Genomic DNA, 16904 nt, shown 5'->3' with positions numbered 1-16904 from the left:
CAGCTCAGAGAGCAGGGGTATTTTTCCCCTCTAAATACGCTCAGGCTGCTGAACGCCACACAGAGAGCAGGGTGCAGGCTGCAGCAATTCACTGTTGCCCAGAGCTGAGCTCATGATGCTGGTAAACAGAACAGCCATGTTCATTTCAAGTGCTACTGGGGACAGAGATGAAAAAACAATGTTAGAGCGACTCAGAAAAACAACAAGGAGTCCGGTGGCACCTTAAAGACTAACAGATTTATTTGGGCATAAGCTTTCGTGGGTAAAAAAGAAGAAGTTACTCACCTTGTGCAGTAATGATGGTTCTTCGAGATGTGTGTCCCTATGGGTGCTTCACTTTAGGTGTGCCCCTTCACCTCTAATCGGAGATTTTTGGTAGCAGTGTTCCATTGAGCCTGCGCATGTGCTCTCCCTCCCTAGCACGGGCGAACCTCCCTCACTTCCTTCTCTACCACAGAGCCCTATAGAGAACTCCGAAGTAGAGGAGAAGGAGAATGGGTTGTGGAGCACCCATACGGGGACACATCTCAAAGAACCATTGTCACTGCACAAGGTGAGTAACTTCCTCTTCTTCGAGTAGTATCCCTATGGGTGCTCCACTTTAGGTGACTCCCGAGCAGTACCCACCACTGGAGGCTGGGACTTCAGAGTCGAGTCTTTTACTACAGAGAGTATTGTGGAGTCAAAGATGGTGTCAGTGGCCAAATCTTCAGTGATCGCATAATGTTCTGTGAAAGTATGGGCAGAAGCCCAAGTCATTGCTCTATAGATTGCTGAGATAGGGGTATCCCTAAGGAATGTGATTGAGGTAGAAACTGACCTCGTGGAGTGCATATGGACTCTGGACGGAAGCAAGTTGTGTCCTTGATAAGTGATTAATGCAACTAGAGACCCATTTGGATAGTCTTTGAGGCAATATCACAGAACTTTTGGATCTTTCAGGCTTCTCATAATTTGACATGCAGTGATGTTACACATATTTCAACAAGATAATAATATTCAGCAGATTGAGTTTTCAAACAAGGTATACTTTGTACAAAATATTTTATAGCCATATAAAAGTAGTGAACATGGGGTACAGGGTGTCACAACCCGCCGAGCTCTTATATTAACAAGAGATTGGCCAATGTCACTGGTATTTCACAGGCTCTCCTCAGGTTGGTCCATCCAAATTTTGACCAATGGAAGGGGCTGCACTAGCAAATCTGGAGTCTGGGAGCCTCACTTGCAGGGGCAGTTGGACCCTTTATGGTCTTTAATGCTGAGATGTGGCTCACAGAGTCTTCAAGTCCCAGCATGCAATACTCCATCTTGATCCCCAGCACTCTGGCCTTCTGGCAACAAAGGGATACTGTTTACTACATGCTGGGACCTGTTATCTCACAGGCCACAGCTCCATAGTAAAAGTGAGGACAGTTGTGGACAATACTTTGCCAACCCCTATTTTAATATGTTGCAAAGAAAGTCTGGTTTATCCTGCTCAGGAAGAAAGATCTCCAAGGCCCTGCTTGTCAAGAGCTCTGATCTGGCAGGGTCTAAAGATAGGACAAAAAAGAATATTTTACTCCAGACATCATGTGGGAGTAGCTTCTTTTCCAAGCATGAATTGCACTGTTCTCTGCTTCCACAGTGAGAATCGTAGAAGTGTAGGACTGGAAGGGACCTCATAGGTCTAGTCCAGTCCCCTGCACTCAAGGCAGGACTTCGTAATAACTAGGTCATCCCTGACAGGTGTATCTGTTCTTAAAAAGCTCCAGTGATGGAGATTCCACAACCTCCCTAGGCAATTTGTTCCAGTGCTTAACTATCCTGACAGTTAGGAAGTTTTCCTGATGTCCAACCTAAACCTTCCTTGCTACAATTTAAGCCTTTTGCTGCTTCTCCTGTCCTCGCTGGATAAGGAGAACAATTTATCACCCTCCTCCTTATAACAACCTTTTATGTACTTGAAAACTGTTATCATGTCTCCCTTCAGTCTTGTCTTCTCCAGAATAAACAAATCCTTCCCCCCCCTTCCCCCCCCAGTCTTCCCTCAGAGGTCATGTTTTCTAAACCTTTAATCATTTTTGTTGCTCTTCTCTGGACTATATCCAATTTGTCCACATCTTTCCTGAAATGTGGTGCCCAGAGATGGACACATTACTCCAGCTGAGGCCTAATCAGCACGGAGTAGAGCAGAAGAATTGCTTCTCGCGACTTGCTTACAACTCTCCTGCTGATACATCCTAGAATGATGTTCACATTTTTTGCAACAGTGTAACACTTTGACTCATATTTAGCTTGTGATCCACTATGACCCCGAGGTCCCTTTCCTCAGTACTCCTTTATAGGCAGTCATTTCCCATTTTGTACGTGTGCAGCTGATTGTGCCTTCCTAAATGGAGTACTTTGCATTTGTCCTTATTGAATTTCATTACGTTTCCTTCAAAATGCTTCTCCAATTTGTCCAAATAATTTTGAATTTTAATCCTATCCTCCAAAGTACTTGCAACTCCTCCCAGCTTGGTATCATCCACAAACTTTCTAAGTGTCATGGCTTTGCACTTCCAGGGCAAATAACTTGCAGCAATAACAGCTGAGTGAACTCCACACTTGTGTGGAATGGAGGTAAATTTGATCTCAAACAAGGGTCCTCCCTTGGACAGTAGAGATCTCCTGCTCATGGCTTTGCTGCTCAGCGATGATCATCTCTACATGCAAGCTGTGATTCATGGGGTATGCTAATCACACACTTCAGGTTTTCCATGGGTTGTGGATTTAGCTACCACCACCCTTCAGCACGGTGACCAAATGTTTGATGCCTGCAAAGCTGCCCCTCAACTGCAAAATCCCAGCTGTGCTCAGCTTCCTCTCACAGCCAGAAAGCCCCCGTGGGTGGAGCTTACCAATGATATTGCTAAAGATGTACTTCCTCTTCTGCAGTTGCTCTGGGCTCTGCAATGCTCACAGAACAGACATACCACAGGAGAGATGCAGGGAGCTGGTATGGACAACGGTATAGGACTGTACTCGCAGATTGAGCCCTTTCTATCTGTAAAGGTCCCCAGTGCTGAGCCCTCTGGGTTGCCCTGCCTGCTAAAGTCGGTGTGATGGGTTTGCAAAGCTTAGGTGTGAGTTTCTTAGAGGTGGCCAGGGAGCAGCTGGAGACGTTTACTCAGCAAAGGTAAAATCCCAGGCAAACTGCTGCTCCTGGCGAGGTGTGGACACAAAAACCCAGCCTCTGAGACCTGCTGCCTTGGGCAGAAGACGGGAGAAGATATCTGGTCATGAGGGATCAGGTCATCCCCTTCTCTGGAAACTTTTCCACTCCAGCCCCCACTCCCCAAATCAATGCTCATGCAGAGACCTTTGTGCTCAAAGACATTCCCTGTCTGTTCTGTGGCTTCTGGCACCTGACTCCTAAGCCAGTTCCCCTGCCCCCTTGGTTCAGATAGCTGAGTCAGTGCCTGCTAGAGAGCTCTGTATGTTTGGTATATAGAGGAATTCCCCTGGTCCTTCCTGTTGTTGGGTTACTGCACTTTATCTGGCTGGCTCCAGGCCAAGTAACCCTGTCTAGGCCCTGCTCTCAGTGACTTGCATTTAGGTTTTGGACTAGCTCTGATTGATAGTGAGAGTCTTTGCATTGGGAGAGGGGAAATAGCGTGTGTGGAGGGACTGACCAGTGGCAGGGTGAGAACCTGAGACAATTAGACCACAAGGTCCTGATCTGCTCCAGCTCGTCCCGTATTGGAGGGACTAGAAATGGGAAGGAGAATTGGTCCTGTTTTGAAGCAATGGCTGTAGCAGTTAATGTTCAGTTCAAGACTCTGTCTTCCCTCTGCCCCGCTCATCCCACCTTTAACTACCTGTTCACCACAGTTCACCCCCAGGAGATGGTTTCTTTCCCCATTTGTGCCCCGACCTCTGGCAGCGCTTGCCTCACACTTGCTGTCTGGATTCTTAGCGTTTCCCAAGGATGATGCCATTCCTCCTTCCCCAGGAGATTCCCAGAGTCAGAGGACACGCAGTTTGCTAGGATGGCCGGGGAAGGCATGGAGTTAGATTTTGGGTGGATCTTCAGGTAGAATTAAAGCCCCTCAGACTGACTGTTGGGTTGGCCAGTGCGGTTGGGGGAGTGTGTACATAATCTAACGACTGGTATTTCTAAATGCCTGGGCCCCTTCATCTCTAGGTTGTGGCATCTCTTCTAGCTCATCAGGTCTGCAGATAAGACCTGAAAAAGGGGTCAGGGACAGGGGAGACAAGATGGGGATGTGCCCTACACTTGCAGCTTAGGTTTGGGGCAGTTAATCTCTTACCCCATTTTGTATGGTCACTGCTGGGGGACGTCGCAGGAGCCACATAGCAGAAATGGCAGAGCCAAAAACACGTGGCATTGACCGACTGACCTTTGGCTTCTTCTCCAGATGTTCATGAGGGCCCAGTTTGACTACGACCCCAAGATGGACAGCCTGATCCCCTGCAAGGAGGCAGGGCTGAAGTTCAAAACGGGGGACATCATCCAGATCATCAACAAGGATGACAGCAACTGGTGGCAGGGCCGGGTAGAAGGGTCCTCCACGGAGTCAGCAGGGCTGATCCCCTCCCCTGAACTACAAGAATGGTACGTTCCAGAGTTGCTGGTGAAAGCAGCTCGGGGGGGCCGGGAGACTCCAGGCTCTGTGCACAGCTCCAAGTGCTGCATCTCCAGTATGGGAGCTGCCCAGGGGTTGGTGGCTCAGAATCCCTGCCTTGCATCCATGTGGAATATGCTTCAGAGATGAAACTGGTGTAGGTGCTGCTCCTTGGAGAAGCTGGGCCCAGTTGCTCAGTGCAGAGAGCTAGGTAGACAATGTCTTTTGGGATGGGCTGTTGGCACTCTCTGACCTTGGCCACAGTGACCCATGGGTCTAGCCCGGTGCTGCCCTGATCACCTTGGTGTGGACACTAGATCTGGCAAGGAGATACTCTCTGACCCCTTTGGTGTGAGCCCTGACTATCCTTTCCTTCTCTTGTGCATTGAGGAAATCCTGATGCTTCTGGGGTCACTAGGTTTGGACCAGGACCAAAACCGAACCTTACCTGATCTGACTCCCTCCATCGCTCGTGTGTTTTCCCCCTTGTAGGCGTGTGGCTAGTACAACCCAGTCCAGTCAGAGTGAAGCCCAGAGCTGCAGCCCCTTTGGGAAAAAGAAGAAGTGCAAAGACAAATACCTGGCCAAGCACAGCTCAAGTAAGCAGCCCCCTTCCTTGTCACAAACACCTGTCCGTTGCTGCTCAGGATCAGCCCTGGCAGCTGTCGTCGCAATGCACCTTCCCATTGGGCAGCAGGACAGGGGTGCTCGCAGGACTCTGGTGCTTAGAACAAGCACTGGACTCTGTGAGGTTGTTTCACGGGTTGGACAGCGTACGCAGGATGCCGCAGCCTGGTGACGGGGCTGTGATCCACATGTCCTCTGCAACAGGCTCCCCTGGTCATGTGAAAACTGCCTTTCCTGTGGTCTCTTAAATTCCTCCTCCTAGGAACAATGCAGTCAGAGCTGCACAGCATGGCAGTGTGCTCTCTGGTAGCTGTCTCCTTATTGGAGGCTACCACAACTACCTCCAGGGGAGCGTGAGGAAAGGCATCTTGCCCCGCGCCGCGCCTGGTGTTGGCTTTCTCGGAAGAGTCCCATCATGTACAAATCAGTCAGATGACCTCGAGTCATCTGGTAAATGACTCTCCATTATTTTCCCCTCTGGGGATCTCTTTACATTGTCTCCTCCTGTTTGCAAAGCAGCTTGCAAAGAGCCCGACCTGCTGGCTTTGTTTACATTGCTGCTGTGGAGTCACAACAGATGTGGACTTGGGGTGCACATAGGAAGGAGAGAGGATTAAACATGCTGTGTTCCCCGCCTGACTGGAAGGAAAGAGCTATGTAGGAACAGCTCTGCCAGCGGCTGGTGCCAGGGGAGGCAGGGGGTGCTGCCACTAGGCATTCAGCTTTGTAAGAGCCATCTGTGTTTTTTTACAGCTGTTCTAGGCCCAAGTGTGTTAGCTGGGAATGGGTGCAGAGTTAAATCCCGTTTCAGGAGGGATGGGCAGAGACCCATAACTAAAGATAATGTAAAGCCTGTTGTCCTGCCAGAGGGATGGTCCCCAGCCCAGTCCTTCCTGCAGGCTCCCCCACCTGGTCTCTGCCCACTTTGCTCCCTCTGCCCTGGGATTTTGCTCTCCCAGAAGTGCAGCTCTCTGCTCTGCATTAGGAATTATGGGCCCAATTCTCCCCTGCACTGTATGTCGTCATTTACATTGTACATAGTGACACCTGAGCATTGCCATGGTGCCCCAGTGACGTGTTGCACCGGGAAGCAGCTCTCTGGCTGGAATGCTCAAGAAGGGCTCAGCACCCACAGCCAGGGCCAGAGTTTGGCACAGTGGGTACATAATGGGTGCTGAGCTCCTTTAAAATCTTGGTCCTTATTTGGTGCTGAAATGTGTGCTGAGCTGCCTCAACTGTAGGAGCGGAGACCTTGGAAATCTGGCCCTGAGCTAATTTATGACCCTCATCATCAGACGCATCAGGACAAACACAGACTCTGCACTCAGGTCCTGGCAAGTCAGAGGTTTTCGGTTCATCTCTTAAAACTTTTAACAGATCAAAAATCTGTTCCTCGATTAGGGAGAATCCTCCCTATTCACCACCTTCATCCGAGGGCCCAGCCAAGCCAAGCAAACAAACCCTGCTGGTTAAGTGATTGTACTAGTGAGGTTTTAATGCACCAGGACCTGAAACTGACCCGTAATAAGCCAGTGCCAACAATGCACCAGAGAACTGAGTGATGGGGGGTGGAGAGTTGTGTGACCAAAGCCTGGGGACATGCTGGCACCTGGCCTGGCCTGCAGTCTGGGAGACAGTGACAAACGGGGCAGTAAATCAAGGGGATAAATAAAGATCCTCACAATTCCCTCAGGGGAATAAACTAAGATCCCCATAACTCCTTCAGCTAAGAGTTAGTCTTGCAGCTTCCAGTTTGGCTCCTCAGGGGTCCAGACTCCTGGGCAGAACTGAACTGGGAGAGAAACCGTTTATTTCACACCTTGTCACTACAGTTTCCCGATATTAATCCCCAAACTATGTTACCATTTGCTGATTTCTCTCTGCGGCTGAGTTTGTAAGGGATGCAGTGTGACCTAGGAGCGAGCCTCAGGAGCAGAGCTGGGTAATTGATTTTTTTGGTACATGGGCCAAACTGAAAAATCTGAAAAAAAAATCAGATTGGTTTGAAGCAAGCCTGATTTTCTTTTTTTCTTGCCAAAACAAAAATGGGGGAAAAAAATCCTTCTGGGTTCATTGCTTTGGGGTGTTTTTCATTCTTGTTCTCTCTTGCGCGCGTGCTCTATTTATTTATTTATTTATTTTTGGTTTAAAAAATTAGCTAAATATTGAACTGAAATGCCATTTTGGAAGGAAAAGTCCAATTATTTCATTTTCACTTTTAAAAAATCTCCATTTTTTTTTCAGCCCAGACTATTCACTGAATTTGGAAATAGTTTGGTGCCTCCCAAAAGGCAAGTCACTTCCCCTCTCTGTGCCTCAGTTTCACCATATTTAAAAGGGGGCTAATGATACTGACCTTTGTAAAGTGGTTTGAGATCTACTGAAGCTAAGTGCAATATGAGAGCTATATGTTGGTGGCGGTATTATATACTGATGCCAATATGTCCCAGTTGCCTTGGACAGGGATGTGCCCTGATTTTGCATCTGGACTGATTCTGATCCTCTCTTGGTTCCATTTCCCCTCTCTCCCCCCAGTTTTTGACCAGTTGGATGTGATTTCGTATGAGGAGGTGGTGAGGCTGCCAGCCTTCAAGAGGAAGACCCTGGTGCTGATAGGTATGGCTCTGCTCCCTATGTACATGTTGTGCTTTTCTGGCCATTGTCCCTCTCCACCCTGACAATGGCCTGGACAGAATGGAACCTGATAGAGCATTTCCACTGGGGAACCCTGCCAGCTGAGGGTTAGGTCAGTTACTTCTTTAACACGGGTTTGATCCTAAGGCAATGGGAGTGTTTCCATTAACTTTAGTGGACTTTGGATCAAGCCCTTGATCCTTAAAACAACATCAGCTGGTGGATTTATGACCTACATCTGGCCTGAATAAAATGTATTCTCCTCGGATTCAGAGTCCTACTGGATTCTAGAGAGATTTGTGTGGGGGCTTGGGGTGCTGCAAGAGTCACCCCAAGCTCCCGCTCTCCCCGTGTTTTGAGCTGCCCCTGCTGGCTGTGCAGTAGAAGTTCAGAAGAGCTGAACTGGCATCCTCAGGCACAGCTGTGTTGGCTGGCTTGGGCATTTAGAAACTGGCACTGTTAGCAGTACCCGAGTCATGGTGTGAATTGTGCTGCAGAAGGAACCTGGAGGAGGAGCAGTCAGCCCTGGGTGGGAGGGGATGGGTTTTCAAAAACAATGCAGTGGTTTTTTTTTTTTTTTTTTAAAGAATGATAAAGCTGCCTTTGGTTTAAATCTAAGGGTGGGAATCAGCCCCTGTCCTGAGCCTTGCACGGCACAGACCCCTTGGTATGAGACTCAGGGCATGTCTGCATGGGGACACTCAGGAAAGTTATTCTAAATTAGCTTTTAAAGTGGGTTAGTTAAACCACATTAACTCCCTGTGTGGACACACACATTCAGAATTAAAGTGGCCTTTAATTTGGTTTATCTTAATTCACTTTAAACAAAACCTAATTAAGACCACTCTAATTCTGAATGAGAGTCCACATGGGGATTTATTTTAATTCATTTTAAATTAATTCCTTTTGGTAGTTTGGATTAACATTGCTGAGTGCCACTGTGTAGACACTAAGGTCAAGATCCTGAAAGGTATTTTGGTGCCTAACTTCTATTGGTTTCACTGAGCGTTAGACGCCTAGGAGGATCCAGACCTAACTCAGTAGTGCTGAGGCTGTGCCTTGCCCAGTCCATGGAGAAGCAGTGGGCTGGCTCTGGGACTGGAAGTGCATTGCCCTGCATTATGGCCACATTGAAAAGAACAGGGTCTCCCATTTTGCAGAGTCTGGTCCATTCCAAAGGGGTGAAGAGGCTCCACTATCTGGCCTGGGCAGCAGTTATCCCATTGCTTCTGGGGGATGGGCTCAGTGACCCAACAGGGATGGAATTTCCTTGGCTAGCTCATCCTGCTCCATCCCTACTCGCTCTCTCTGCCAGAGCTCCTTCCTCTGAAGAGGGGTTCTTCTCTTACTCCTCCCACATGGCTCTTGTGATTCCCCTCTCCCCTTCTCCAGTACAGGAAAGGCCTCTCTCGGGGGGCACTCATCTCCCATCCCTCTCTCATCCTCTTGCACAGGTGCAAGCGGGGTAGGTCGTAGCCACATTAAGAATGCCCTGCTCAGCAAGAACCCGGAGAAGTTTGGGTATCCAGCTCCATGTAAGTAGTCACCCATAGTGGGGTTGAGCTCTACCCGCCCCCAGTGCCTGTGTCAGCAACCAGAACTAGCCATTTTAAAGCCCTAGGAAGGCCAGCTTCCCAGCACTCACTCCTAGCCTTACCTGCGTAGAGCTGGGGGGGTTTTAGGTGCAGAAAAGCTGTTTCAGAGAATGTTCAGAGATTGTTCCAACTCCCTCTGAGCCCTGCACAGTTTGGGTTCATGGTCACTGAGCACCGGGCATTACCAGGGGAGGGTTACCAAAAATAGTCCCTGTTTTTTAAAAAAAAAAAAAAAAGATAGGGAAGCTCTAAGCCATTCTGTACTGTCCATGGTGCATGCAGAACCCCTGTGGGGATGAGGAGGCAAGAAGATGTGATAGATGCTCCTTTGGAGTGACTCACGAGAGTAACGGGACCACCCCAAATGCCGTCAGAGAATGTCTCAGCCCCATGTGTTCATAGATACAGGAGTGCACAACCTCAGTTCAATCAGCCTTGAAATCAGACCTGAGCTCCTGCCACTGGACATTTCAGAGACCCATCACATTGGGCCAGGTTTTTTTGGTCTGTTTTGCTAGTGTTGCTAAAGTGGCTCTGGAGGTTGCCCACAGTCATGTTTAGGGAAGATGTTGTAGTCCCACAGGGTGCATGCTGGGTAAATGGGGCCTGCCTCGACCAAGGCAGCAGTGTCTCCAGCACACTTGTACTTTCCAGCAAGATGGCAGCTTGTCTGTCCTGGAGGCATCTTTCCTTGCCATCGGTGAAAGCGATTGGGCTCAGATTACCCCATGTTCCTGCCATAACTCCTGAGCAGTGCCAGTGCTGAAAACATGGCAAGGCCAGCTGGAGAAGAGCACATCCAGCCAGGCCCATGCTGGGAATGGCCTGGTGTGCACGCAAAGGCTGGTGGAGTTTGCTTTCATTGGGGTATCTTGGCTTTTCGGAGCCTCCTGCCAGCGGCGGAGAAATAGAAGAAGAGATGCCAGGAGCCTGGCCTCAGAGCTGGTTGATCAGTGTTTTCCCTTGGCTTTAAAGGACACCATCAACATGAAACCTAGTCAGTTTCAAAGCAGGCCTCATAGGTCTTGCTGGGCCTGATTTTTGTTGCCAAAACTGTTTTGGGTTGGCAAAGAGTTTACAGTCCAGTCCAGGCTCTAACGTGAGCCCTTGTTCCCAAGTGATGCTGCTTTCAGTGACCTTGACTGGCCATATTCATCACTAGGGGCAGGGCTTGGTGGCCCTTGACATAGGCAAGGAGGTCGAGAGGCAGGAATGCTCCAGATGCCCTCACCTGAGCAACAGTCAAGGCACTACAGGCAGCAAATCCATGCTCTGCCCACCCTTGTTCCGAGCAGCAAAGGGTTAAAGCTGACGGAGGCCCTGCCTCTCTTCACAAGTGCTCACTTCCTCTGACTCCCCCCTCCTGGCCTTCCTAGGGCCCAGCTTGGGAACATGTGAGGGCACAGCAGCCACTCTCTCCACAGCCTTCCTGCTCAGTGGTCATGTTGGCCCAAGCTAGCTGGCCCCTTTGGTTCCCTTGTGAGGTGGCAGCACAGGTCAGTCACCCAGCTCTCCCGCCCATTCAGACACCACACGCCCCCAGAAGAAGAACGAAGTGGACGGGAAGGACTATCACTTCATCTCCACTGAGGAGATGACCAGGGACATCTCCACCAATGAGTTCCTGGAGTTTGGGAGCTACCAGGGAAACATATTTGGCACCAAGTTTGAAACAGTGCATCAGATCCACCAGCAGGATAAAATCGCCATCCTGGACATTGAGCCCCAGGTGAGGGTGAGGGATGGGGGCAGCGTGTTAGGGGTCAGAGTTGGAAAAAGCACCTCTAAAATTTTCGGGGGCAGTTTTGCACCCGCATTTAACTGCACTTGCAATTGGGGGTGCAAAGGAGGATTTATCCCTCTGTCTTCCCAACTGTGCCCACCAGTTGGGCAGGCAGAACGCTGGGGCCTGTCACTCGCGGGCATGATGTTAGTGGCTGGGTGCAAAATGTATCCTTTAAAGCATAACCCAAGTTGGGGCTGGGTGAAAAGGCAAGGCAGTGAAAGAGCAGGCCATTTGGCTAGGAGAGTGGGGCGCTGTAGGGGGCAACTGAGCTGGACTGAGCTATGCACCTGCCAGTAGCCAGGGGGAAAGGGCACGGAGGGAGGAAAATAAACACAAGAGATAAAACCAATGGATGGACTCCACCTAGTACCCCCGTACTGGGCAGATAGCTTGGGCGAGACTACCGCTAATGGCCCCACGCCTTCCTGCTGCACAGGTATTCCAGGGAGCATAAAGGCAGATGGCAAAGCTGCCACGGGATTGGCATATCCATCCCCAGGGCGCCCGTGGAAAGGGCAGGGGAGTCTGCGCCCCAACTCGGCGACTTACTGCCTTCAGCTAATGACGAGGGTATGGAGGCAAACCTCTCCCCTCAGTGAGAGCTGACTGTCCCAGCCCTTAATGATGACGGCTGTTCTGTGGGTCCCTTAGAACTTTCCAATGGGATGAGAGAGGATAATTACAGCTGCGGAGGTCACCAGCTGCTGGCCTGCAGAGGTAGATTGCACTAGTTCTGATCTGCCTTCAGGTGTCACTATTTCAGATCGGACCTGTCTAGCTAGCAGAACATCAGCTGCTCCTGCAGCCGAGGGCCAGCATCCCCATGGCAGCTTCTGGAAGGGTGCAGCTGGAATCCTTTGCTGCATCCCAAGCTAAGGATTTTTAAAGTGAATTTATACTTAGCCGACATGACAGGCCTGAAGCCCAAAGACCTCTGGCAGTAGCAGTGCAAGCTGTCCGCAGCCCCACAGAGCCAGCCTTTGACCCACCTCTCCGTGAGGCTGTGACGTGGGCCTGTCCCTGGCAGACACCCAGGGTGTGATTTTCGGGGATCCTGGCCTCCAGCCGGGACCCAGCAGAGCTGGCAGCCCTCTGGAAGGCAGGAAGGGCCTTGCACTCTGCTCCTGACCCCTCTCTCTCCCTGACCCCCATCTGCAGACCCTGAAGATTGTGCGCACTGCCGAGCTGTCCCCATTCATTGTCTTCATCGCGCCAACAGACCAGGCCAATCAGGTGGGTGCCATGGTGTGGCGGGAGGTGGAGCGATTACACAGGCGTGTCCTCCCATACTCACTCCCCCACGCACACTTGCCTCTTTGCACACACCCCCCGCCCCCCACTGCGGCTTGTGGACGGGGGGATGAAGAGCCCTTTCCTCATAGTGGTGGGACCCCAAAGGTAGGGTCCACAGAGGTATTTAGGTGCCTAACTCCCAGTGACATCAATGGGAGTTAGGCACCTAAATATATTTGGGAATCTCACCCCCAGCAATTGTTTCTGTTCCCTTTCCTCCCTGGGGACTTGTTCTCCTGTCCACTGTTCAGAAACTGGTGCTTGCCCCTTCCCTGTCGGGTGTCTGGGTTTTCCAGCCAGAGGAGTGGAGTTAATCTGCAATACCCCAAACTTAAACCTCCCTGAGATAAAGTGCAGAGCACCAGGTAACTCCAAAGCTGTGAGTGTGAGTGCGCTTCCCCCCTCACCCTCCCAGCTGGGGCCACAGCAGCTGTTTGTTAGGGGCTGATTCCCCATTCAGGCTGGTGGCCACCTGGACTTGAACAAGAGACTTGGGCACAGCTTCTTCCCCCTCAGCCAGTCGCCAGCACCATCCCCCCAGAGGACCCAGCGGGCCCCAATCTCCCCACTTTGCAAAAGGAATTCCTTAGGAGGTGAGACGAGGAAAACCTGCCCCTCCTCCAAGGCTGCTTCCCCTGCCCTTAGAGGGATTGTGGTGGCTGGACGGAGTGAAACTGTCTAGCATGTGTGCTCTTCCATAGCTAGCCCCTGGCTGCCTCCAAGCCTATAGGAATAGCGAAGGCAGCAAGACCTTCACCCCAGACAGCAGCATAGCTGGGGAGGGTGCCCCCTGCTACTTCATTCCCCTTCCCCACCAGAACTAGGGAGGGGAGGGCTGTCTCAGGACTGGAATTACAGGGGATGTGGCAGTGCGGGTGGGGGGGACTTTGCCAGCAGCTTCTCCCCAGCAACGCCTCTCCATTCATGAATCCCAGCTAAGGTGCTGAGTTTCCAATAGGCAAGGACATAAACCACCCCACAAATGGCTCCTTAAGGGGCCCAGTCCCTGGCATTCATGGATTCTGACCTTGCCCTGCCTGGGGCTATCCCTGCACAGGTCATTTCACTTCCCAGAGCCAAAGCGCTGTCAACTTGCAGCAGTTTCAAGCTGCAGAGATCTTCCTGCTGTCAGTGCGGCTCATGCCGATTAGACGGCAGCCAGCCCGAAACAGTAACACCTGGATCAGCTGCCCCTCTCCAGTCTCTGGTGCTGTGCAGCAGCCAAGTGACTGGTATTGTACGAGAGACTGGCTTAGGTGTGCCGTTGGATGGGTCCCTTTGTCCTGCCCTTGAATAGTCTTGCCTATGCAAATAGCACATGGTAACAGCAGATGTTCTCTTGATTATTTAGCTAACTGAGCTGCTGCCCTTTACCACTGAAGATGAAAGGGGGGTTTATGCAGCAATCTGTTCAGAAAGCGCTGGGCTCCCAGGCTGCAGCTTGCAGCAGGCGCGTGTCTTTCTAACCCTCTTGGTTCACTCGTGGTCTGGCTAAGCTAACCCTTTGCTAAGCAGGGTGCCTGCATGGCAATGGCAGAGTAGAGCTGAGAAATTCCACACAGCTGGACATTGAAACCAGGGGGCGAGAGGAGCAGGGTGATCACATGTCCCATTTTGGCCAGGACAGGCCCCTTTTTAAACCCTGTCCCAGCCATCCCAACTTTTTTGGCAAAACTGGGCATTTGTCCCGTTTGTTCTTGCCAACTGATCAAACTGGACAAATGCAGTTTTGCCAAAAAGGTGGGGTGTGACCCCCTAGCGGGGAATGGAGGAACATGCAGGGGGTGAGTGGTAATGCCAGCCCTGCGCGGTAGTGGGGACTCAGGCTGGCCCTGCGTGGGGGATGGGGAGTGAAGGGGGCCCTTGGGGCAGTCCTGTGGGGTGTCCCATTTTCCCTTTGTTTACTCCCTAGAGGAGTAAACAAGCCCTGGAAGCCCTGCCTGAACTCAGTCTTGGCCAGGACCCCTGCTCCATGCTCTTGGACAGGGCTGGCTCAGTCAGTCAACCTGTAGCTGGGGATTAGGTTGCAGACAATTTGATCAGCAGGTTGTAACAGGTGGAGGGTTTATGTAGCCTTTGAATGAAGTGCCACCCGCAAACTGATTAGTCTGTGTTTGTGAAGTGCTGTCCAATGGAACGTGTTATGTAAGGGCTAACTATTGTGCTATCTGAAAAAGTTGTGGGCCAGCTGGCTCCATGGGCCTGCAACCCCATGCACCCACTGTAGTTGCTGAAGGTGCCAGTGTGAAGCAAGGCTGGAGCTACTATTGCTAAAAACTGTCTTCTGCCGCAGGGGACAGGCCCGGGTGGTGAAGCAAGTGCTATATTTAGCCTGCTTTCACAGTTCAGGTAACTGCTTAGTAAGTCAAGGGCAATGGCCAAAACATGACCTCCAGCAGCTCAGAGAGCAGGGGTATTTTTCCCCTCTAAATACGCTCAGGCTGCTGAACGCCACACAGAGAGCAGGGTGCAGGCTGCAGCAATTCACTGTTGCCCAGAGCTGAGCTCATGATGCTGGTAAACAGAACAGCCATGTTCATTTCAAGTGCTACTGGGGACAGAGATGAAAAAACAATGTTAGAGCGACTCAGAAAAACAACAAGGAGTCCGGTGGCACCTTAAAGACTAACAGATTTATTTGGGCATAAGCTTTCGTGGGTAAAAAAGAAGAAGTTACTCACCTTGTGCAGTAATGATGGTTCTTCGAGATGTGTGTCCCTATGGGTGCTTCACTTTAGGTGTGCCCCTTCACCTCTAATCGGAGATTTTTGGTAGCAGTGTTCCATTGAGCCTGCGCATGTGCTCTCCCTCCCTAGCACGGGCGAACCTCCCTCACTTCCTTCTCTACCACAGAGCCCTATAGAGAACTCCGAAGTAGAGGAGAGGAGAATGGGTTGTGGAGCACCCATACGGGGACACATCTCAAAGAACCATTGTCACTGCACAAGGTGAGTAACTTCCTCTTCTTCGAGTAGTATCCCTATGGGTGCTCCACTTTAGGTGACTCCCGAGCAGTACCCACCACTGGAGGCTGGGACTTCAGAGTCGAGTCTTTTACTACAGAGAGTATTGTGGAGTCAAAGATGGTGTCAGTGGCCAAATCTTCAGTGATCGCATAATGTTCTGTGAAAGTATGGGCAGAAGCCCAAGTCATTGCTCTATAGATTGCTGAGATAGGGGTATCCCTAAGGAATGTGATTGAGGTAGAAACTGACCTCGTGGAGTGCATATGGACTCTGGACGGAAGCAAGTTGTGTCCTTGATAAGTGATTAATGCAACTAGAGACCCATTTGGATAGTCTTTGAGGCAATATCACAGAACTTTTGGATCTTTCTGTGGACAAAAGGAAGAGTTTAGGGGATTTCCTGAAGTCCTGAGTCCTGTCCAAGTAGAATGCTAATGTCTTTCTTATATCTAGCATACGCACAATTGTCTCCCAGTTGTCGCTATGTGGTTTTGGGAAAAAATAGGGAGATGGATCTGTTGATTCTTCTTCGAGTGCTTGTTCACGTCCATTCCACATTAGGTGTGCGTATGCTGCGTGCACGAGCGTCGGAAACCTTTTCCCTTAGCGGCTCCCGGCAGGGCTCCCCAAGTGGCACCACTGTGCCGTGCATATATACCCCTGCCGGCCTGACCCCCTCCAGTTCCTTCTTACCATCCATGGCGGCATTGGAACAATCTCTCTCTCTCTCTCTCTCTCTCTCTCTCAGAAGAGCAGTCCCTTAGCCTTTTCAGAGTAGCTGTTATCAGTTAGTTAACATACCTTTATGGTGGACACTTAAGTGATTTAGGTGCTTGGAGGTTTCCAGCACCCGCCGAAGGGCATGCCGCAGGCCCACGGCTTCAAGGCTTGCGCCACGTGCCACAAACCTATGCCAGTTAGTGACCCCCATGACTCGTGTCTATGTTGCCTGGGGGACGAACATCAAACTGAGCGGTGTAGGATTTGCAAGGTGTTTAAGCCAAGAACAAGGAAAGAAAGAGACTTTCATTTAAAGCAGCTGTTGATGGAGGCCACATTGCAGCCACTGGGCCCGGAGCACCTGACTCTAGCTCAGGCTTCCTCGGTGCGTAGTGCCCCGGAGCTGTTGAGAGACCTGGCACTGGCTAAGCACTGTAAACTGTCGGCCCCAGAGCGCCAGACTAGGCCCCGGCACCGCTCGTCCTCTCCGGTGCAGCCCCTGGCACAGCCGAAAGCAAGGTGCAGTCGTTCTCCTCACAGGAGGCCAGCGCCTCCCAAGGCCCCGAGCGCTGATAAGAGCGGGAAGGCCACGGTACTGGTGCTGACACCGGCGGTCCCGGCAGCACAAGCACCACCAAGCCCAGACCTAAGTGAGCTCAGTGCAGACGAT

The 16904-nt window shown here is 51.0% G+C and overlaps 1 protein-coding gene and 1 long non-coding RNA gene across 2 annotated transcripts in view; one reads left to right on the top strand and one right to left on the bottom strand.

Moving 5' to 3' along the window:
* MPP1 (membrane palmitoylated protein 1) overlaps positions 1–16904 on the top strand; it is a 70423-nt gene that overhangs the window by 43329 nt on the left and 10190 nt on the right. The gene's annotated exons all lie outside the window — the stretch shown is intronic.
* On the bottom strand, positions 1010–7602 carry LOC122461768. The gene is made up of 2 exons (XR_006283932.1): positions 5062–7602; positions 1010–1535 (listed from the first exon to the last, which is right to left on the bottom strand). It is a non-coding gene; the product is annotated as an uncharacterized LOC122461768 (long non-coding RNA).

The sequence above is a fragment of the Chelonia mydas genome, chromosome 9 (genome assembly GCF_015237465.2).
Source record: "Chelonia mydas isolate rCheMyd1 chromosome 9, rCheMyd1.pri.v2, whole genome shotgun sequence".
NCBI classification, from domain to species: domain Eukaryota; kingdom Metazoa; phylum Chordata; order Testudines; family Cheloniidae; genus Chelonia; species Chelonia mydas.
Note: the sequence above shows the minus strand (reverse complement) of the source record. Positions and strands in the feature narration are given on the sequence as shown.